The sequence below is a fragment of the Lathyrus oleraceus genome, chromosome 3 (genome assembly GCF_024323335.1).
Source record: "Lathyrus oleraceus cultivar Zhongwan6 chromosome 3, CAAS_Psat_ZW6_1.0, whole genome shotgun sequence".
In the NCBI taxonomy this organism is placed as follows: Eukaryota; Viridiplantae; Streptophyta; class Magnoliopsida; order Fabales; family Fabaceae; genus Lathyrus; species Lathyrus oleraceus.
The window spans coordinates 179,682,508-179,707,180 of NC_066581.1; the positions used below are offsets into that span (position 1 = coordinate 179,682,508).

The 24,673-nt window shown below is 38.0% G+C and overlaps 1 non-coding gene across 1 annotated transcript; it reads right to left on the reverse strand.

Moving 5' to 3' along the window:
• Window positions 1-445: 445 nt before the first annotated feature.
• On the reverse strand, window positions 446-552 carry LOC127133920 (small nucleolar RNA R71). Its single transcript, XR_007807716.1, has one exon. It is a non-coding gene; the product is annotated as a small nucleolar RNA R71 (small nucleolar RNA).
• Between the last annotated feature and the right edge of the window lie 24,121 nt (window positions 553-24,673).

The following is a 24,673-nucleotide window of genomic DNA, read 5'->3' on the forward strand; positions in this document are numbered from 1 at the left end:
CTTTAGCGGAACCTGAACGTTATACTCGTACACGCCTCTTACTCATCCGAATTAAGAAAGCTATGGCCAAGCATCGCGACCGGAGACCTCTTAGGGAATTTTCCCAACCCTCTAACGAGGAACCTAGTTCGAGTATAGTAAACCCCCTTATTCCTGCTAACAATTTCGAACTAAAACCGTCTTTGTTGCAATTAGTGCAACAGAACCAATACGCGGGTCTCGCTACTGAGAACCCGAATCAACATTTAAAAGTTTTTACCCAACTAGCCGACACCTTTAAATCTAACGGCGCTTCACCTGATGCGATCCGTTTAAGATTATTTCCTTTCTCCCTCAGGGATAGAGCATGTTCATGGTTAGATTCACTTCCAGCTAATTCAATAACTACCTGGAAAGACCTTAGAAGAGTATTCTTTGCTAGATATTTCCCCCTAGTAAGGCTGTTGTTCTTCGAAACCAAATAACTATATTTACTCAAAACCAAGGAGAATCACTTTTTTAAGCTTGGGAGAGATATAAAGAGCTATTAAGAGTCTGCCCACACCATGGCCTAGAACAATGGCTGATCGTTCATACCTTCTACAATGGACTCCATTATAACACCAAGATGAGCATCGACGCTGCCGCAGGTGGCGCGCTGATGAACAAACCTTATCCTGAAGCTTGTGACCTAATTAAGGATATGGCCCAAAAATATTACCAATGGGGAACTGAACGAGCATCAATAGAGAAAAAGGAGACCCAAGGTGGAATACATGAGATAAGCTCTCTGGACATGATGCAGGCGAAAATGGACACTTTATCCCTTAGGATGGAACATATGTCTACAAACACTAACACCGCAACGGTAGTCCACACAGAGTGCGAACTCTGTGGATCTAAAGGACACGAATCGGCAGAGTGTAACCTTTTGAACGACCTGAACATCGACCAAGTGAATTAAGCCCAAGGTAACCCATTTTCAAACACTTACAACCCTGGATGGAAGAATCATCCGAATTTTTCCTATAAAAACCAGAACCCTATCCAAAAGCATGCACCTCAGAGACCACAAGGTTATCAAGCCCAAAAACCAAATCAACCTATGCAAGCTGTGCCCTAGAAGTCTAACCTTGAGAAGATTATGGAGAGCTTTATATCGGGCCAGACTCAGCAAAAAAAAGAATTCCTAAACCAGAACATTCACGTAAATGAACTGATAACACAATTAGGAACCAAGGTTGATCAAATAATCACTCACAACAAGATGCTTGAAACCCAGATCTCACAGGTAGCACAAAACCAAGCCCCACAAACTACACCTGGAGGACAATTCCCTGGACAACCTCAACCAAACCCTCGAGGGCAAGCTAACGCTATCTCGTTACGAAGTGGGACCTCTTACGAAGGGCGTCATAACCCAACAATGAGCGAGTCCAAAACTTCTAAAGGAAATATACCTACCAACCAAGAAAAGGAACCGGTGGAACCCGAGAAACAAACCAACCAAGAAGGAGAAGCCAAGGATAAAACTTACAAACTACCACCCCCGTACAAACCACCAATCCCATATCCTCAAACACTTAAACAAACCAAAGTCAATAACCAATACCAAAAATTTATAAAAGTAATAGAAAAGCTTCATGTAGAGATTCCTTTCACCGAAGCTATCACCCAAATTTCGTCTTACGCCAAATTTCTCAAAGACATCTTAACCAACAAGTGTAGGCTCGTGACGGTACAAGGGTTGTGTTGTCAAAGAGTTATGCGATTAGGGTTGTGACTGCGCAAGAGTTGTGCTTTAAAGTATCAAGTGTTGATGCGAAAACCGACGTCAATTTCAAATGAATTGTTCATTAAAAATTTGCGTCGGGGCGCTGCCTCTAACAATCCTGTAGGGGGCGCTACCCCTTTGACCCCCAGCTAATTCTGCATAGTGTGATCAATCTCTAAAATTTAATTTGGTTGATTTAATTTAAAGAATTTAAATTATTAATAATAATGTGTTTAATATTATTGTCTTGTGGTGATCAGTTATGACCTTAGTTTTCCTTTATTCTGTTTTTGGGATTTTAAAATACGACTTGCGTGTCGTGCCTCTCTTTTAATCTCTTAATGTAACTTCTTTTCTCATCTCACTTCTCGTATATAAAACGAGTTTCTTTTATGTAATATAATGTTATGAAGAAAGAGAAGAATACAATATCAAAGGAGGACAACCTTGAAGATCTTGCTTGGAGAAGCTTAGATCGTTACTAGGTTAGCTTAGGTTCTCTCATTGGTTTGGTCGAACAATTGCACTAGGGGCCATAACTGTTTCATTTTGTATGTATGTTGATGCATGTGAATGTATGTTGATGCATTTGATAGACAATTTATATGATAAATAAGCCAGTGAGATCAGAATAATTGCAAATTCCCTCAAATTAAATATTAAGTTTATGCTTTCCAAGTTTTAGCACTCATCAAGACTAGTATCGAATAATGTAGGTTTCGCCTACGCGAGGTGCATGTTCTATATTAGTAAGGTGCGATGGGATAATTGTAATATCCAATTGTTAAAACAATGGGTCAAACTTAACTAAACAAATTATAATAAGATTATATACGTTTAGAAGCAAGAGTTGGAAATGATCAATGTGATGGATTGGAATAACGAGTTATTTACCCAACTAAAATATTCGAGAGTTGTATTAGATACAATTGGAAGGAGTTTCTACCTAAATAACCTAGTTTTGTGTAATCCGCCTATGCGGACTTAAAACAAAGTGAAATGTGGATCTCGACCCACTAGAAAATCTTCCAACGGGATTTTCCGAATCAAATGATAAGGGTCATTTATTTTGAGTAAAATAGTGGGAGCATATTTAATTAAAGGCCTAATTAAATATGTTATTTTAGTGATACTTATATTTTCATATTTTTCATGTAGATTACCATGACAACAAACACCTCTAACAACATTTTGCGATCAATCCTTGATAAGGAAAATTGTCTAAGATAAATTTTCTAGATTGACACCGAAATATGAGGATTGTCCTCAAGCATGATAGAAAGTTGTATGTCTTGGAGAAACCTATTCCTGAAGAGGAACCTCCTAGTTCTGCACCTAAGGCAGAAAGAGATGCTTATAAGGAGCATGTCGATGATGCCAATGAAACTGCTTGACTCATGCTAGCTACCATGAACTCAGAGTTGCAAAAGCAACATGAGAACATGGCAGCGTTCGACATGATCGAACACCTGAAGATGCTCTATCAAGAGCAGGAAAGGCATCAAAGGTTTGAAGTTTCAAAAGTCATTTTTTAAGGCAAGTTAGCTGAGGGAGCCCCTGTAGGTCTCCATGTGGTCAACATGATTGGGTATGTGGAGAACCTTGAGAGGTTGGGTTTTCCCATCGAAAAGGAACTTGCGACTAATTTGATCTTGCAATCGTTGCCAGATAGATTTAGTCAATTTATCCTTAATTTCAACATGAATGATATGGACGAAACTCTTCCCGAACTTCTAGGCATGTTAAAAACTGTTGAGCAGAATCTGAAGTCAAAAGGGAAGTCCATTCTAATGATCAGAAATGGAAAGAGACATGACAAAAGACCCACCAAGCAGGGTGGTAAAGGGAAAGGCAAGGAAGTTGTCAAACCTAAACCCTTTTCTCCTATTGTGAAGCATAGTGGAGGAATAGCAAAGGAAGGCACCTACTTCCATTGCGGTAAGACCGGACACTAGAAAAGAAACTGCCCAAAGTACTTGGAAGATAAGAAGAATGGAGTAGAGACTTCAACTTCAAGGATTTTTGTTATTGAAATTAATTTATCTACTTCTGCATCATGGGTATTAGATACTGGATGTGGTTCTCACATTTGTACCAATGTGCAAGGGCTAAAAAGGAGTAGAGATTTGGCAAAAGGTGAAGTTGACCTACGAGTTGGCAATGGAGAAAAGGTTGTTACTTTATCCGTAGGAACTTATGTATTGACTTTACCTAGTGGTTTAATAATTTAGTTAGACAACTGTTATTATGTACTTGCAATTAGTAGGAATATTATTTCTGTTTCTTGTTTGGACAAGTTTGGTTTTTCATTTATAATAAAGAATAATGATTGCTACATTTATTTGAATGATATATTCTATGCTACTGCACAAATGAACAATGGACTATATGTCCTTGATCTTGAAATGCCTATTTATAACATTACAACTAAAAGGATGAAACCCAATGAGTTAAATCCAACTTTCCTTTGGAATTGTCGATTAGGCCACATAAATGAGAAACGCATTTCCAAACTCCATAAAGATGGACTCTTGGACTCTTTTGATTATGAATCATATGAGACATGTAGATCTTGTTTAATTGGAAAGATGACAAAGTCTCAATTCACAGGAAAAGGTGAAAGAGCTAATGATCTTTTGGCCCTCATACATACTGATGTATGCGGACCACTGAACATACCAGTCAGAGGAGGTTTTCAGTACTTCATCACATTTACTGATGATTTCAATAGATATGGTTATGTGTATTTAATGAAACACAAATCAGAGTCCTTTGAAAAGTTCAAGGAATTCAAGAATGAAGTACAAAACCAACTAGTTTAGAATATTAAAACTCTTCAACCAGATCGAGATTGAGAATATTTAAGCCTAGAGGTTGATGACCATATGAAAGAGTGTGGGATTCTATCCTAACTTACTCCTCCTGGAACACCGCAATGGAACGGTGTATCTGAGAGAAGAAATCGAACCTTGTTAGAAATGGTCCGATCCATGATGAGTCACGCCGATTTTCCAAACTCCTTTTGGCGACATGCACTATTGACAACAGCTTACACACTTAACTGTGTTCCATCCAAAAAGCTTGAAACGACACCATATGAGATATGGAGTGGTAAGAAGCCATAGATGTCTTACATGAAGATTTGGGGTTGCGAAGTTTATGCGAAATGACAAATTTCAACTAAGCTTGAGCCCAAATCTAACAAATGCTTATTTGTGGGATATCCTAAAGAAACAAGAGGGTATTACTTCTACAATCCTTCTGAGGGAGAAGTGTTTGTCTCTCAAACTGGAGTTTTCCTAGAAAAGGATTTCATTTCCAAAGGAATCAGTGGGAGGAAAGTAGAGCTTGAAGAAATTCAAGAATCACAAACCATTGATACACCTATGGAGGAATTAGAGCAGGAAACACAAGTAGTTGTGAAAGAGTTGTAAGACCCCAATTTTGACCCTAAGATCCCTCATGTAATTTCATCATAAGCATTAGCATTGGGGTCATACCTTGGCATCCTCTTTGCCCCTCTTTCATTGGGTTTGTTTTGGGAGAGACTCCAAGAACTATGTGATTGTATCATACTTGTATATTATCATTTTTACTAACCAAAATACCAAAAATATGTCTTTGCATTTGCCTAACTCTTTTGTAGGTAAGGCATGATCTCCATTGATTTATCAAGTTCATATCTAGGGTTTGAGACCCTCATGACAAAGAGCACAACCATGAATTGATCCAAGAATGGTTATGAGCATCATATATGAGTTCCATTGATTCCTACATGTTATATTGATCAAGTTTTCTTCAAGAGTTTGAAGGTGATTTCCTTGGAAACCCTAGTTTGACTAGGAAGCTTGAGTAACTTCTCCAACAAGCTATCTCACCAATTGATCAAATTTATCTAGGGAAACTTCAAAATTCATCATCTTATGCATATATTATCTACCATGAGTAAAGAAAGTCAAAGGAATTGAAGGTTAGCAAGTTGGTTGATGGTGGTTGGCCAGATGAATTCATCTGATCAAAACTGGGTCTCCCTAGACCCTATCTCCTACAATTTTCACCATATGAAAATTATTCTAAGATACAATTTACTCTAAATGACATTCCAAACAACTTTAATGTTTAGACCTAGAGCTAGTTTTTCTTGGAAAATCATTTTCTATGTTGAAACATTATAGGTCATTTTGTCAAAACCCTAATTTGAAAGTCAACTTCCCAAGGCCATAACTTGCTAAATATTTATGAGATGAAAGATTTCCAAGTTTCACAATCAAATTCAAGATGTCTAATTCAACTTTTATGTTTGGAGTGAGAGATAATTCAAATTTTATGAGCATGTGGTATGAGGTTACATTATAGGTCATTTTTGACCTATACCATTGAACAAGTGATTTTTCCAAATTTCAAAAATGCATAACTCTATCATTCCAAATCCAAATGACATGGAATTTGTGACCATTTTGAATGTATTTGAACGAGTTACAACTTTAATGAAGATACTTTTCTCATTTGAAGCTCACATAAAAAGTTAAGCAAGGTGGAATATTGAGATATATGGCTTGACATTTAGAAAAATTTTAAACATGTTGAAATTTCCAAACTTCCACCTCAAAATTCGCTATGTTCCAAGCTCCAAATAAAAAAGTATTGAACATCAAACTTGTTCCTCTTGATCCAAGCTTTCCAAAGAACCCAAGTTCATGCATTTTGGATGAGCTTTGCTAGGTCTGAGCATGGATTTAATAGAGCTGCATCTTTGGCAAGAATCAAGCTTCAAAACTTTAGTTCACTTTGCCTTGCGAATCAAGCTTCCATTCAGACTTCATTTGGATTGATTTTGGACCTTTTAGCATTACATCATGGGCCTGCACATGCCCATGCACTCGTGCCATCAACATTGCTAAATTTGGACAAAATTTGAAGTGTGCAAATATCATTCATTCATGCTATAAATACATGCCCTCTATGCATATTTGAATCACACCTTGTGCGTCAGCTTTTCCCTCCATTGAACCCCTATCATTTCAAAGGAAAACCTGATAAATTTCAACTTGAAATTTGAGTTTAAATCTCAACTGTTGGAGATTCAAGAACTCTAGGATCCAAAGCCTTGTAACCTCTCTAATCACTTCATGCTAGCTTCTCAAGTGTGATCAGATCGTGTTTGGAGCAAGCAACATCAAGAACTGCATAGCATTGAAGGTAATTTTCAGAAAACTTCATCTCTTCGATTCTCTCTCAATTATACTCAACTCTCTTGGATCTTTGGTTGTCTGAAGTCCTACCAATGTAGGCAAGAAGATTGATTTGCTTAGAGGTCAAATCGAAGCAACTCAGTTGACACACCTCAAAATTCAACTCCTCATATCTTTCTATATATGGGAAGTTAGTTAAAATTGAGGTCAGATTCGTGCTCTACACCATTTTTTCTTTCAGATCATGTCCTCCTTTTTTTTATTTTGGTGATGGTTGAAGGTGGACCAGTCTGGTGAGGTCCACGGGAGAAAAAGACCGGAGCTACAGCTCCGGCCGTGTGTTGGCACGTCTCCAACCATAGGATCCATTTAAAATAATCTAATATCACGCGTTGGTTCTGATTACCATTCCTGTGGCGCATTGACTCAAGTCCATGATGGAAAGCGCGCTGAGGACCACTTGATCTGCCACCTCAATTAATGAGGGAGATCAAGTGGTCCACGCTTTTTTATTATATTCTGATTTTCTTTTATTCCTTTTATTTTCATTAATTCATATTAATTTTAATTGATCCAAAAAATATGAGAGTTTCACCAAAAAATTTCAAATAATTTCCTCTTTCATATTCTGAATTAAAATTATTTTTTGGATCATTATTAATATTTTTCATGATTTAATTGATTTTGCATTTGTTTTTAATTGTTTAAAAATACTTTTAAGTTTTTAAAAATTCAGAAAAATTTTCTTCAAGGTCCTTTGACCTTGTTTGACCTATGATAAATCTCATGGCCATTTATTTGGTGTTTTGATGAGGTTTTAGGAATTTGACAAACCATATTTAATGTAAATGCCTTATTTTAGTATTTTTAATTTGAATAAATGCCAAATAATTTTGTTCACCAATTGTAATGACTTGTTTGTGTTTGACTCTTGTTGTTGGGCCTTGATCAAGGTTGATTTGACTTTGTGAAGTTAATATCATTGGATTTAGGGGATAGATGGAATGTACATTCCATCTCCCAAAATGAATGGATGATATTAATTTGGTAAAAATCCTCCTTTGATCAATTTGAGTTTTGATCCATCCCCCCTCTTCATCTCATTCCCCTTCTTTATGCATTCATCTCATTTGGCCTATGCTATCTCAAAGTCCTAAAGCTAGTTGATTGAAAAATTAACATAAGTATGGATGAGATTAGGCCAGCTCTTTTGCATATTTTTTTTGTGTGTGGTATGTTTCATGAGCATAGTCCATTATATTATGTCTCTAACATGCATTAACACCAAAATTCTATTGCCCGACCTAAAATAGTTGTGACTTCTACATAAGTCCAATTACGATTGCTTAACATAGCGCTAAATTTGTGACATAAAAGGCATAGCATTCTTGTTAGTGAGATTGTAAGTCTCCCCTCTTTCATGGTATTGTATGGAAACTTGGCCTTTTTTCCTTCCTTTTGGAAGATGTCTTGGGTCAAGGATCCATGCTTGTGATAAGTGGGTTGAGTGTTCTCCAAAGAATGTCTAAAAAATGAAAATGAAAATGAAAAGCAAAAGCAAAACAATACTAACTTATAACCCATTAACAACTAATTTTTAATTTCAAGCCATTTACTTTAATGTCATTTAATTCTTGCCTTTATTCATTTGCCATTGTTCATATCATTCTAATTGTTTATGTTAATGCAATTTTCACTTTGTCCACTTGGACCATATTATGTGATATTTCTTGTTTGTATATACTTTGCTTGTTTGTGTGGTCTTTGACCATTAATGTACATCATAACAACAAAAAACCCTAAAAAACTTTTGTGTGGACTGTTGGCTTGATCTTGGACAAATGGACTTAGAACTTAGGCAACATTCCTATGCTAAAGGGCTTGGCCAATGCCAACTTATTGAGAAACCAAGTGCTTGCAATTTGAAACTTCATCTGATACATCATTCAAGATCCTTCTGAGTTCATCTACAACATGATCATTGTGTAGCTGTTATTTTGAACTTGTGACTTGTAAAATTCATCTGCTACATGGGCTAATTTTGAAGAAGATCATGGAATGATTAAAGCTTGGATGTGGCTATCTTTATTTGATGCCTTTGCTATTCAAGATAATACAATTGTGCATCTGTGTGTTGCTTGATTCTAAATGTCCAAGGGAATTCTGGGTTTCTATTGACATTCTTGTCTATTGGATTGCTACCCATTTGGTCAGATCTTTTCAACTCTTAACTTTTAATTTTGTGCATAGGATTAGTCTCTTCATCGTCTCCCCATTTCTTTAATTTCAAAATCTCTCCCTCCCTTTTCAAAATCTTCTTTGATTGAACTTATTTTGTTCTAAACTTTGACCATTTTGCAAAAAAGATAGAAACTTTGGCCTTATGCCATTGCATTTTCAAACTTTTTTTCTTAAATCAAACTTGTAAATAAATTTAACTATACTTGACTTAAACTTTCAGAAAAGCCAAAAAGAACTAACTCATTCAAATCATTTTTAGGCCTTTGTGCCTTTCAAACTTAATTTTGTTAAAAGCAATGCATCCACTTTGAAATTTGTATCACGAACTACGAGGTTTTGATCCCTCATTTTTATGTTGGTACGTAGGCACAAGTCCGAAGGGCTTGTCAAACACAAAAATATAATTAATGAATTCTTTTCTCATCCCCCCATTCTATTTGTTTGTAAACATCATTTTGTACCAAATACATATGCACACAAAAAGGGCTCCCTAGGAGTACCTAGGACACTTTAGGTGTGTAGCGGGAAATTCATGATCATCAAGATATGGACAAGCTAGAGATCAAATAACAAGATTCGCCACCATGATTTTATTGTTTCCAAGGGAAAAGGGAAAAAGTAAGAACAAAACCCAAAAATAAGAAGTTTTCAAATCAAAACTAATAAAATGTCAGAGATTACAGGTAAGGGGGTTGGTTACACAGAGGGAAGGTGTTAGCACCCAAAGTGTCCTAGGTACTCCTAGGGAGCCCTTTTTGTGTGCATGTGTATTTGGTGCAAAATGATGTTTACAAACAAATAGAATAGGGTGATGAGAAAAGAATTCATTAATTATATTTTTGTGTTTGGCAAGACCTTCGGTCTTGTGCCTACGTACCAACATAAAAATGAGGGATCAAAACCTCGTAGTTCGTGATACAAATTTCAAAATGGATGCGTTACTCTTAATAAAAATTAAGTTTGAAAGGCACAAAGGCCTAAAAATGGTTTGAATGAGTTAGTTCTTTTTTTGCTTTTTGGAAGTTTAAGTCAAGTATAGTTAAGTTTATTTACAAGTTTGATTTAAGAAAAGAAGTTTGAAAACGCAATGGCATAAGGCCAAAGTTTCTATCTTTTTGCAAAGTGGTCAAAGTTTAGAACAAAATAAGTTCAATCAAAGAAGATTTTGAAAAGGGAGAGAGAGATTTTGAAATTAAAGAAATGGGAAGAAGATGAAGAGACTAATCATATGCACAAAATTAAAAGTTAAGAGTTGAAAAGATCTGACCAAATGGGTAGCAATCCAATAGACAAGAATGTCAATAGAAACCCAGAATTCCCTTGGACTTTTAGAATCAAGAAACACACAAATGCACAATTATATTATATTGAAGAGAAAAGGCATCAAATAAAGATGGCCACATCCAAGCTTATCCATTCCATGATCTTCTTCAAAATAGCCCATGAATTCCACAAGTCACAGGTTCAAAATAACAGCTTCATAATGGTCATGTTGCAGATGAACTCATAGGGATCTTGAATGATGTATCAGATGAAGTTTCAAATTGCAAACACTTGGTTTCTCAATAAGTTGGCATTGGCCAAGTCCTTTAGCATAGGAAGGTTGCCTAAGTTCTAAGTCCATTTGTCCAAGATCAAGCCAACAGTCCACACAAAAGTTTTTTTAGGGTTTTTGTTGTTATTATGTATATTAATGTTCAAAGACCATACAAACAAGCAAATTATATACAAACAAGGAATATCACACAATATGGTCCAATTGGACAAAGTAAAAATGGCATTAACATAAACAATTAGAATGATATGAACAATGGAAAATGTATAAAAGCTAGAATTAAATGACATTAAAGTAAATGACTTGAAATTAAAAGTTAGTTTTTAATAGGTTAGAAGTTAGTATTGTTTTGCTTTTGCTTTTCATTCTTAGACATTCTTTGGAGAACACTCAACCCACTTATCACAAGCATGGATCCTTGAACCAAGACATCTTCCAAAGGAAGGAAAAAAGGCCAAGTTTCCACATAATACCATGAAAGAGGGGAGACTTACAATATCACTAACTAGAATGCTATGTGTAAGACCCTAATTTTGACCCTAAGATCCCTCATGGCATCATGTTATTGCACAAGTGCATTGCCTCAAGGATTATAGCATGTTTTGGCTCCTTAACCCTAGGGGTGGGACTTGTTTGAGTGTTTTGAGACCACCAAGCATGTTTGTATTGTATATTATTTCTTTTCGTATTTTATTACTAACCAAAAGCACACAAATATTTCACTAACTCTTTTTGTTCTGAAGCTCAAGTGATCATGTGCTCCAATGCTCCTAGGAGGCTCTTAAGCCCAATGAAATGGCTAGATGAAGATGAGAAAAAGCATGAAAATGGTCCACAAAGTTCCTAATCATCATATATGACTCCCAAGTATCTCAATTTTCCAATTTGATCAAGATAACCCAAAGGGCTTGAGGATTGTTTCCCAAGGAAACCCTAATTTCACTATGCTTTGACTGTGCCTTGCCCATGAAGCAACCTCAACATATGATCAAATTTAATCAAGGTAAGTTCTTTTATCCATCATTTTATGCATATATGAGCCTATTGGAATATCCTCAATCATTTATTCATCAAGATTGGAAGTTTGGCCTTGAAAAGTTGACCAGCCAAAGTCATCTGACTAAGCTAAGGATCACTGACATTTAATTTTTGATGTGTTTGTCAAATGAAGATGACCCCAAGAGAATAAATGTTCTTAAGAACCATATGAACAACTTTAATGTTCATCAAAAATCAATTTGAAACTTGGAAGGTCATCATTCATTTCAAAACATTATATGTCATTTTGACTGAAACCCTAATTTTGGGTCAATCTACCAAGGGCATAACTTCCTTAATTTTTATGATTTTGAGGTGAGCCCAAATGATTTGGAAATATTGAGATGTCTAATTAAAATTTTATGTTGTACAAAATTTCATAATCCTAAAATAAATACATGTGATAATGCAAAACATTATAGGTCATCTTGGACCTAATTCATTGAATTTGAAACAGTACCCAACTTCAAATGCCCATAACTTTGTCATAGAAAATCCAAATGATGCAAAATTTGAGTCTAAATTTATCACCTTGAAAAGATCTACAACGTTAATGTTAGAGACGTTTTCATTTTAAGCTTGCATCATGAAAACATAGGGGTTTGATTAAGTTTACTTTTGGTGAAATTTTTCAAAGTGATTTGAATATGTTTTGTACTTGGATTTTCACAGCCAGTTTTCATCAATTTCCAAATTCCAAATGATTTTTTGCCCAACATGACTTTTGTTCCTTACGTCAAAGGCTTTCCAACCATTACTCACAATTCTCTATTGGATTTACCATTTGTGAGTTTCGAATTCATTTCCATTTATGTACATTTTGGTATTTTATGATGAAACTTGATTTGTAAGCATGTTCAATCCAATGTACACGTCCATTTGTGCTTCACTTGATCTCATCATGTTTTTGCAGCCATAATTGGGTCTTCCACACGCCTGTACAGACCCATGCATCCAAATTCAAATTGCCATGCACATGAAAGAAGCGTGGGATTCAGCCACATTCAGTTATAAATAGAGGCGCCATGAGCTTCATTCATCAACCTTTTGGAGATCTGAAGTCCTGCAGAGTTGAAACCATAGCCATACCAAAGTAATCATTCAAAAAATTTCCACACTTTCGAGCTTGAAATTCAGTATCATTAGTTGAGTTTCAAAGCTTGATTCCTTAGCCAATCACTTCCATTACACTCAAGGATCAAAGAGGAGCAAGGATCTTGAAGGATTCGTGGCCAGAAGTTCATCCATTTGAAGGTTTATTCTCAAAATTTTTGGATCTAAAACTCTTAATTCAATGTAGCATTCTTGTGTTTCTATGGTTTTCTGAAGTCCTCACACTTGAGGCAAGCCATTGGTGCTTTCAATTCATCATTTCATGAACATTCAGTATGAACACCGTGATTTTCTCCTTCACATTTCTCTCAATATAGAAAGAGTGAGGGAGATCCATTGGTACAATGATGATCTCCATCACACGAGCTTCATTTCCATGGCCTTGTTTTTAATTTTCATTAAAGTTCATTTTCCTGCAACTGGTGGCCGAAATTTGTTGTCTGGCCGGAGAATATGGTGGTTTCCACCACCACCACCACCACGTGTTCATCCTCCTGGCCCTTGGATATGGTTTTCACGTTTTAATCTTGTTCATTCATTGTGTTTACTTCATTTAATGCATGTTGTTGCACGTCTGACTCAAGCACACCGTGTTACCTATGATCTAGACCATCCATTGATGCCACGTCAATTAATGAAACACATCGTGTGGGGGCTGGTTTTTTCCATTTATTTCATTTTCTTTTTATTTTCAGTTAATTCATTTCATTTCAAAAATTCATAAAAAATTCATTTGAAGTCATAAAAATATGAGACCAATTCCAAAACTTTTCTTGAAAAATCTAGTTTCATATTATGATTTTTAATTATTTTTGTGACTTCATTTGATATTTTTCATGGATTATTTGATTTTTAATGGTTTTAATTCATTTTAAAATACTTTCTGACTTTTGAAAAATCCAAAAATATTTTCATAGCATCTATGGATCATGATAAGTCAATGAAAAATAGTCTCAACAATTTCTTGATTGTTTTGAGATTATTTGAGATTTTAATTCATATTATGCTATTTTTAATTGTTTTTAATTACTTTCTGATTTCAAAAATTTGTGGGAAAATTAGTCAAAGCTTGTTTGACTATGTTGAACCTATGAGAATTTAATTGGACTCATTGAATTTGTTTTGAATTGAATTTGAGGTTTGACCTTATTTGTTCATTTTTTATTTGCATTTTATTTTAATTCAAAAAATACCATTGACCCTTTGACTTGTTATCTTCATTTCTCTTCTGTTTGGTGTTGATTGATGTTGATTTGATTCATATTTGATCAATTGGATTTGGTTGTTGTCTTATTCCCCCCCCTCTCATCTTCATCCCTTTATTTTCATCAATGGCCAATGAGTTAAAGTCTTGAAGTTGGTCTTGACAAATGAGAAGTTTAACCTTCTTTGATTCAAACCAAACTCAACTTCATCCATGATCAAGTGAGTTGTTTTGTGTCCAGGATAGGTTGCTTCTTGGTCAAGCAAATAACTAAAAGTCAATACAAGGCCCCTCCCCTTTTGATTGGCATGGCAAATTTATGGAGCTTGGCTTACTAGTCATGATCTCTAACATGTGTTCTTTGCCTATATATTTATTGACCGGCCTCAGATAGGTGTGACTACTACATTAGTCCACTTACGATTGCTTGACATAGCGCTACATTGTCTTATGACAAGCTAACATAACCTTACTAACTACTAAGTTTAATTTGAGCATTTAATTTCTTGCCCTTTACTTTTAATGTCATTTATTTCTTGCTCATTATTCATATTGATTTTCACTTTGCTCACTTGAGCACATATTTTATGTTTATGTCATTTTTCTTTTGCTCATTTGAGCCCATTATTGTGTACATATATTGCTATTTTGTGTTGCTTTGTGTGGACCAAATGCAAAAGGAGAAAGGACTTAGAATTAGGACTTACCTATGCTTAAAGGAGTTCAAGAGCAACTAGGCCTCATGCCTTTAGAATGCAAAATTTGTTGAAGAGCAACTAGGCCTCATGCCTTTAGAATGCTAAAATTCAAAGTTGATCTCAAAGGACTTCTCCTCTAAACTTATTCTTTGTCCATTCCCTTTATTGTGTTGTGAACTTTTTGATGTGTGCTTTTGTGTGATAGGGATCCCATCTTAAGATTGTGAAAAGATGACCATTGTCATGAGTAGCCAAGTTAAGAGCCAAGCCAAATAGAGATCCTAGGAGCTTGAATTCAATTGTTTGATTGCTTGTTTGTGTGCTAAATCCAAAGGAAATGAGCATCTTGAGTCATCTCTATGACTTCAAGAAAAGGTACTCCAAGGGTTTATCTTTCCCCTCTTATCTTTGTATGCTTTAGGAATAGCCCTTCTCTTCTTCTCCCCACTCTAACCAAGCCAAAAAACCATTTTTTTTCAAACTTTGACTTTGTTTCAAATTAGAAACCTAGGCCTTAGGCCTTTGAATTTTCCCAAATCATTTTCATAAATACTCATTGTGAATAAACTTTAATCCAAACTTTGACTTCATTTTGTAAATAAATCTAACTTGTGAATACAACCCATTTTAAGTTGTTTTGTGGTTCCAATGGCCACTTTGTTAAAAAATTTCAAAAACATTAGTCATAGGTTTGAGTTATCATAGTGGTTGATGTAAATCTCACCTCATCCTTAGTGATTGGATTATAAGTCTTCCATGCTTATTATAGAGTTAACCCCTCACTAGCATGTTGAAGCCTTCCTCACATGGTGGATAGTTGGTTTAGGTTGAGTTTTATCCCTTTGATAACAAAAGAACTTAAGGCTTTTGATCAAATCAATTCACCAACCTTTGAGATTTTTACCCCGAACTACGAGGTTTTAATCCTCCTTTGTGATGGTACGTAGGCAATGGGTTCATCCATTCAAACAACAAATTTGTAAATATAATCTATTATTTTGTCATCTCTGCAATCTCTTGCACAAATCTTTTCACAAATACCAACCTATAACACATATTTGCAAAAAGGGTTCCCTTAGAGTACTAAGGATGTTTTGGGTGCGTAAAACCTTCCCATTTCATAACCAACCCCCTTACCCAGATCTCTGACATTTTTATTAGTTTTAGATTTGAAAAACTTCTTACTTTGCTTTTGTTTGCTTTTTAGCCTTTCCTTTGGACAAATAAAAGTGCGGTGGCGACTCGAATTGTACGTTGACTTTTGGTTTAGTCAATAAACCTACAGGTAACGAAAACCCCGCTACAGAAAAGTGGCGACTCTGCTGGGGAATCATCTCTCTAGTGGGTTTAACCTACTTTTTGCTTGTATGTGTTGTATGTTTATATTTATTTGTGACATATCTTTGTGCAAATTTGGGATGAATGTATTGTTTGTAATGTAAGAATTGCTTGATATATTAATTGCTTGTATGCTTGGTGGTTTCTTGTGAGATGAGTTCTATACCCGAACTCGAGTGCACTTATGATAGGAGAATGGCATAGTCTTGTTGGTTTGTGTGGAGTTATTCCTTAACAAGTTAGCTTGCAAGCCCATTCACTTGGTGGAGGTTTTTATTGGGATCACTAATGTCACACGAGTAGTCGTGGTTAGGCATTACTCTTTCCAATAGAAACCCTAGAAGCCAAGGACCTTAGATACCTAACCCATCTTGGCCTATTTTAGGACGTAGTGCGAAGGTCGTTCAAGTGTAAGACTTGATGCGATTGTTACGCGATACTACACTCATAAAAGTCCCTCTTGAGAATATTTTTGGAGGACGAGTAGTCGTTTTATCCCATAATATCTGAAAGATAGGATGATGACTATGGGAACCTTTTTAGAACATGATTGTCAGGTTTAACCATAGTACACTCCTATTGGGTGGTTCTTAACTAAGACTCCATGCTCGTGACTTACAACAAACCCTTGATTCACGGTTGATCTGTTCTCGTATATCCTCAATATCAATGGAACTTGGGTGTTGATAAGGTGTAAACCATAATCCACCAAAATGGATGATTGATATTAACGATGACTTGATCCATCCCGTGACATTTGTGTGGTTTGACTTTCTTGATCCTTGAGTGTGTTTGTTGCATCCATGCATTCATGCATTCATCCTCATTCATGTCATCAACTATAAAGATTTTACAAGGAACTTAAGAGGTCTATTTGCAAATTTTCAGACATGGATAAGCAAAGAAGGAATTCGAAGAAGTACAGTTTCAGACAACCCGACTTGAAAGAGTTAAGGAGTTTGGAATCTTATGTATTAGAGCCCTTGGAATTCAAAGCTCGCCATGGGAAGCTTCCGCCTATTCTTTCTACCAAGGTGGATGAGGGTCTGATGAGTGTGTTGGTGCAGTTCTACGATCCTCTGTATCGGTGCTTCACTTTTCCGGATTTCCAGCTTTTGCCTACATTAGAGGAGTACGCTTATCATGTGGGTATACCTATTCTAGACCAGTTGCCATTTAGTGGTTTGGAGAAGATTCCGTCTTCTCAAGAGATTGCTGACATGCTTCATGTGGAGGTATCTGACATTGTTGCCAATATGACTACCAAAGGTGGAATTCAAGGTCTCCTGTCTGATTTTCTGATTGCCAAAGATACTTTGTTTGGGAAGGCCATGAGTAAGGAAGCTTTTGAAGCCATATTTGTACTCCTCATCTATGGGCTAGTGTTATTTCCCAACATCGACAACTTCTTGGATGTGAATGCTATTAGGATTTTCTCTTCTCTTAATCCCGTTCCGACTCTGTTGGGTGACACTTATTTCTCTTTGCATATGAGGAATGCGAAGGGTGGTGGTTCCATTGTATGCTGTCTGCCTCTGTTGTACAAGTGGTTTATTTCGCACTTGCCTCAGACGCTTGCCTTCAAGGAGAACAAGGGATGTCTACGGTGGTCCACGAGACTTATGTCTCTCACTAATGATGATATCTCTTGGTATAATCGTGTTTATGATGCTGTTCAGATTATTGACTCTTGTGGTGAGTTCTCCAATGTACCTCTTATTGGTACATGTGGTGGAATTAACTATAACCCTACTTTGGCTCGCCGTCAGCTTGGGTTCCCCTTAAAGGATAAACCTAACAACATTTCGTTGGAAGGCTTATTCTTTTAAGAGGGTAAAGATCCCCAAAACTTGAATGATATGATGGTCCGCGCCTGGCGCAAGGTTCATAGGAAAGGGAGGAATGAGCTTGGTCCGAAGAACTGTGTTGCTTTGGAACCTTACACCTCTTGGGTAAGGAAGAGAGCTCTTGACCTACCCCTATGATTATAGTTGGGCCTTCAACCCTCCCTAATCAAAGAGTAGAGGAGTTGAGAGATGAAGACCGTTCACGTGCTTGGGTTCGTGAGCGTGAGGAGCTTCTTCAGCAGCTTAAGGATAAGGATGCAGTGATCGAGTTTCTAGAGCATCAGGTTATTGATGAGCCTGATGATGTGGTTACTTCTCTCCTCCCTCACTCGTCTAGGTTTTCGAAGAAGAGATATTATCAGCTCGCCAAGGAGAAGGCCGACATGGAAGCAACTTATGAGAGAAAGGTGAAGAGGCTTCGTGCGACGTATCTTCCAATCTCGAAGGCTTTGGACGATTGCTTTTAGGGCTCCATAGGATGTTTATTCTCCTTTACTCTTGTATTGTATTTGGTTACCAAAGTTGTACTACTTCCTTGGTGTAAAAAGTTTCCAAATATTATATTGCTATGAGTATTCCATATATGTCTTAAAAAGTTCAATATTTTCAAAACATTTGCAAATAGATCTTTATAAAGTTCATATGATAAAAAACAAATCATATGCACAAGCATTGCATGCATCATATGCATAAGCAGGTTTTGGTTCCGAGCTCTGATACAGTGGTCTAACTCTTTGCTCTTCATTTATTTTGAAGATAAGCTGACGCACTGGTACAACACCCGAGAAAATCATCAGAAGATCATGGAACACCTCGAACAAGAAAACAAAGATCTGAAGGAAGAGATTACCATGATGGAGTCAGTTCTTGCTGCACAGAGTCAAGCTTCTCCAACTCCTGCAACTCCTCCCGCGAGGACAATCATTTCTAAAGTGGTTACCTCAACCGTGCCTGCTGCCACTACCCACTTCACTCCTAATATGCCTGCTGGATTCCCTTGGGGAATGCCATCTAACTTTGTACCAGAGGGTTTCGCCCCCACCTTTGCTTCTTTGCCGGCATCTAGCCCGGTCCTGTCTGTGCTACCTCCCGTTATGCACACTCTCCCTCGTGTGGAAGACACCATTTATCATTCCGAGCCATCTGAGGGCCCGGACGTATATGAGAAAATGGATGAGATGAAAGATCAATTTCTTGAGTTGCGCAAGGAGTTGAAAACTTTGAGAGGTAAGGACCTTTTTGGGAAGAATGCTGCTGAATTGTGCTTAGTGCCCAACGTGAAGATCCCGGTTAAATTCAAAGTGCCTGACTTTGATAAGTACAAGGGAAACACGTGCCCACTCAGCCATCTTGTGATGTATGCCCACAAGATGTCGATCCAAATAGATAATGATCAACTGCTGATTCACTACTTTTAGGATAGCCTGACAGGTGTTGCGTTCCGCTGGTATATGGGGCTAGAGAGTGCAAGCATCCGCACTTTCAGTGATCTTGGAGAGGAGTTTGTGAAACAGTATAAGTACAACGTGGACATGGCTCAAAACAGAGATCAACTGAGGGCAATGTCCCAGAAGGACAAGGAGACCTTCAAGGAATACGCCCAGAGGTGGCGAGAATTGGCAGCTCAGATAGTGCCACCCTTGGAGGAGAAGGAGATGACAAAGATCTTTCTAAAGACTTTGAGCTCTTTCTACTATGAGCGCATGATTGCTAGTGCTCCCTCGGACTTTACCGAAATGGTAAATATGGGGATGAGGCTAGAAGAGGGAGTCCGAGAAGGACGTTTGTCCCGAGATAATGGCTCTTCAGCAAAGAAATACAGAGGATTTTCCAGGAAGAAAGAAGGGGAGGCTCATGCTGTTTCTTCCCATGTTAAGAGAAGACCCTTTGTGAGGAGGAAAGAAGTCCGACCAACTGTTAACCAACACCAGGTGGCTCATATAGCACCTGCTTTCAGAGAAGCTCAACAACCACAACAACAACATCGTCAACAACAACAGGATTACCATCCTCACAACAATAATAACACCAGCACCAACAACTATGAGAGGAAGAGGGTAACGTTTGACCCGATTCCTATGACCTATGGTGAACTTTATCCTTCCTTAATCGATAGGAAGTTGATAACTCCTCGTGATTCTCCTGCTGTGCCAGCCAATCCTCAATGGTGGTACAAGCCCAGACTTCACTATGTGTATCATTCCGGTGCGCCCGGACATGACGTGGAGAATTTCTTTCCATTGAAGACCAAGGTGCAAGACCTTGTGAGGAGTGGGATACTATTCTTTGAGGATGTAGGCCCGAATGTGAAGAAGAACCCATTTCCCGAGCATGGGAAGGCAATTGTCAATATGGTTCAGAGGTGCCCTGGCAAATACAAAGTCCTTTATGTGAATGACATAAGGCAATCCTTGGTAGAGATGCATAAGCTGTTGTGTGAACACAGTCATTATGAGCATGATCATGGTAGGTTCCAGGTGTGCATTATCAATGAAAGAGGATGCCGCAAGGTGAGGAAGGACATCCAACAGATGTTAGACCAAGGGATGATTGAGATACTTTAGAATCGTAATGAGGATGAAGTTGATGTTATCACTCCAGTATTCAAAATTCCTGATCCTGTTGTCATCAAGTATGATGGCAACAAGAAGAAAGTGTTGCCAACTCTTGTGATCAAGCCAGCGGGCCTTGTCCCGTATGTATCAGATAAAGCGGCCCTGTACCGTTATAATGCTGTTATGCTGGAGGATGGGAAGGAGGTGCCGTTGCCCTCAACCTCCGTTGTAAGCATTTCCGTCGTTAGTGGAGTGACCCGTAGTGGTCGTGTTTTCTCGGCTCAGCCGAAATCCCACCAAGACACCGTGAAGAGAGATGTTGCTAATTTTGCCGATCTCGTGGGGACTTCTTCTTCAAATCAGTCTGTTCCTGTTGTGAATGGTGTTGACCCTATTGTTATCAAATCTGTCAAAGCCCCTATCCTGGTTGGCCAGTCTGGCACTTTGAGAGAGGATGGTGATGAGATGCTGAGGCTCATCAAGAGGAGTGAGTACAATGTTGTGGAACAGTTGCTTCAAACTCCATCAAAGATATATATCCTATATTTATTGATGAATTCAGATCCACACCGTGAAGCGTTGCAAAGGGTGTTGGACGTGGCATACGTGGATCACGATGTCACGATTGAGCAGTTTGATAGCATTGTTGCAAATATAACCGCCTGCAACAATTTGAGCTTCTGTGATGATGATCTTCCCGAGGAGGGAAAAGACCACAATTTGGCTTTACATATCTCCATGAACTGTAAAGACAATGCCCTATCCAATGTGTTAGTGGATACAGGGTCATCACTTAATGTATTGCCAAAATCCACTCTTGCCAAACTTTCATATCAAGGGCCTCCCATGAGGCAAAATGGAGTGGTAGTGAAAGCTTTTGATGGATCACGCAAAACTGTGCTTGGTGAATTAGACCTCCCAATCAATATTGGACCTAGTGATTTCCAGATCACTTTTCAGGTTATGGATATACATCCGTCATACAGCTGTTTGCTTGGTAGACCATGGATTCACGAGGCAGGTGCCGTGACATCCACCCTACACCAAAAGTTGAAGTTCGTTAAGAACAAGAAGTTGGTGGTGATAGGGGGAGAGAAGGCTCTCTTGGTCAACCATTTATCTTCCTTTCCTACATTGATGCTGAGGATGAGGTTGGAACTCCGTTCCAAGCCTTATCTATTGCCGAGCCTTCTAGGAAAGGACTTTCTTCATTTGTCTCCTATAATGATGCGTAGTTGGCCATCGAGCGTGGCGTAACTACTGGTTTGGGGAAAATGATCAAGTTGGAAGATAATAAGTCTCGAGCTAGTATAGGGTATTCTTCTGGTGTTTCCAATGATCTAGGGTTGTTTCAGAGTGGAGGTTTCATCCACACCAATGAAGATCAGGAAGCTACTGCCATCATTGAAGAAGATGAAGAGGAAGACCTTGGCAACTTTGTCATACCTGGAGGAATCTGCAATAATTGGGTCGCTGTTGATGTTCCAACAGTTATCCATAAGTCAGCGTAATGTGTTCATTTTGTTTAAAAACCCTTCTCCCATGCCAAAATGAGAAGTAAAGACATTGTTGGCATAATTTGATTAATACAATGATATTCATTCAATAATCACATGTTAAATGTTTGTTTTCTCAAATTATTTTTCCTTTTTGCTTTTTGCATGAAATTGGTGATCACCATAAAACCCTAAAAAAGAGAATAAAATCAATTTTTCATCTGCATAATGATTTTCCTTGTTTGAATTCTGAAATCTCTTTTATACTCAAAACTATTATGCAGGTTAATCAAACCCATTGAACATAATGATCCAACACCATCTCCCAACTTTGAGTTCCCTGTATTTGAGGCAGAAGAAGATGATGTTGAAGAGATTCCTGATGAGATTACCTGTATGCTTGAGCACGAGGAGAAGATCATTCAGCCACATCTTGAGAATCTGGAAACGGTCAACTTGGGGTCTGAAGACTGCATTCACGAAGTGAAGATTGGGTCACTCCTTGAAGAGCCTGTTAAGAAGGGGTTAATTGAGCTGCTACGAGAATATGTCGATGTCTTTGCGTGGTCGTATGAAGACATGCCTAGTCTAGATACTGATATCGTGCAACATTTCTTGCCGTTGAAGCCTGAATGTGTGCCTGTGAAGCAAAAGCTCAGAAGAACTCATCCTGATATGGCAGTGAAGATTAAAGAAGAAGTTTAGAAGCAAATTGATGCGGGGTTTCTGGTGACTTCTACATATCCTCAATGGGTGGCCAATATTGTGCCTGTGCCTAAGAAAGATGGAAAAGTCCGAATGTGTGTGGATTACCATGACTTGAATAAAGCTAGTCCAAAAGATGATTTTCCTCTACCACACATTGATATGTTGGTAAACAATACGACTAAATTCAATGTCTTTTCATTTATGGACGGATTTTCCGGTTATAATCAGATTAAAATGGCACCCGAGGATATGGAGAAGACAACATTCATCACACCTTGGGGAACATTCTGTTATCAAGTGATGCCCTTCGGTTTGAAGAACGCCGGAGCCACGTACCAACGTGCTATGGCTACCTTGTTTCATGATATGATGCACAAGAAGACCGAGGTGTATGTCGATGATATGATTGCAAAGTCGAAAATGAAAGTTGAACATGTAGAACACTTGTTAAAGCTTTTCCAGCGTTTGAGGAAGTACAAACTCCGCTTGAATCTGAACAAGTGTACATTTGGAGTCCGTTCCGGAAAGTTATTGGGCTTTATTGTCAGCGAGAGAGGTATTGAAGTTAATCCTGCCAAGGTCAAAGCAATACAAGAGATGCCTGCGCCCAAAACTGAGAAGCAAGTCTGGGGTTTTCTTGGCCGCTTGAATTACATTTCGAGATTTATATCCCACATGACTGCCACATATGCGCCTATATTCAAGCTCCACCGGAAAGACCAGCGTCATGATTAGACCGAGGAATTCCAAAAGGCCTTTGATAGTATCAAGGAGTATTTGTATGAGCCTCTGATTCTGTCTCCGTCTGTTGAAGGGAGACCGTTGATTATGTACTTCACTGTGCTTGATGATTCCATGGGTTGTGCCTTGGTCAACAATATGAATCAGGAAAGAAAGAATATGCAATATACTACTTGAGTAACAAGTTCACCGACTGTGAGTCTGGTACTCAATGCTTGAGAAGACATGCTGTGCTTTGGCTTGGGCTGCTAAGCGTTTACGCCAGTATATGTTGAATCATACAACTTGGTTGATATCCAAAATGGATCCAATCAAGTACATCTTTGAGAAACCCGCTTTAACTGGGAGGATTGCCCGTTGGCAGATGTTGTTATCTGAGTATGATATTGAGTATCGAGCTCAAAAATCTATTAAAGGAAGTATCCTGGCTGACCATTTGGCCCATCAACCAATTGAAGATTATCAGTCCGTGCAATACGACTTCCCTGATGAGGAGATTCTGTATTTGAAGATGAAAGATTGTGATGAGCCTACGCTCGATGAAGGACCAGAGCCTGGTTCCCGATGGGGTATGGTGTTCGAAGGTGCTGTCAATCAGTATGGAAATGGTATTGGGGCAGTGATTATTACTCCTCAAGGCACACATTTTCCTTTTACAGCAAGGCTAACTTTCAAATGCACGAATAATATGGCGGAGTATGAGGCCTGTATTATGGTTTTGGAAGAATGTATTGATCTTAGGATCAAACATCTTGATGTTTATGGCGATTCGGCCCTTGTTGTTAATCAGATTAAGGGTGAATGGGAGACGAATCAGCCTGGCCTCATCCCATATAGAGATTATGCGAGGAGGATTTCAACTTTCTTTACTAAAGTTGACTTTCATCATATTCCTCGAGATGAGAATTGGATGGCGGATGCTCTCGCTACGCTTGCTTCAATGATTGCTGTCAATTATTGGAATGAAGTCCCGAATATTACTGTGATGCGCTTGGATAGACCAGCTCACGTATTTGCAGTTGAGGAAGTGAAAGATGATATGCCGTGGTATTATGATATCAAGTGTTTTCTCCAAAGTCAGACTTACCCGCCTGGGGCATCTGTTAAAGATAAGAAGACCTTGAGGAGATTATCTGGCAGTTTCTACCTTAATGGCGATGTGCTTTACAAGAGGAATTTTGACATGGTTCTGCT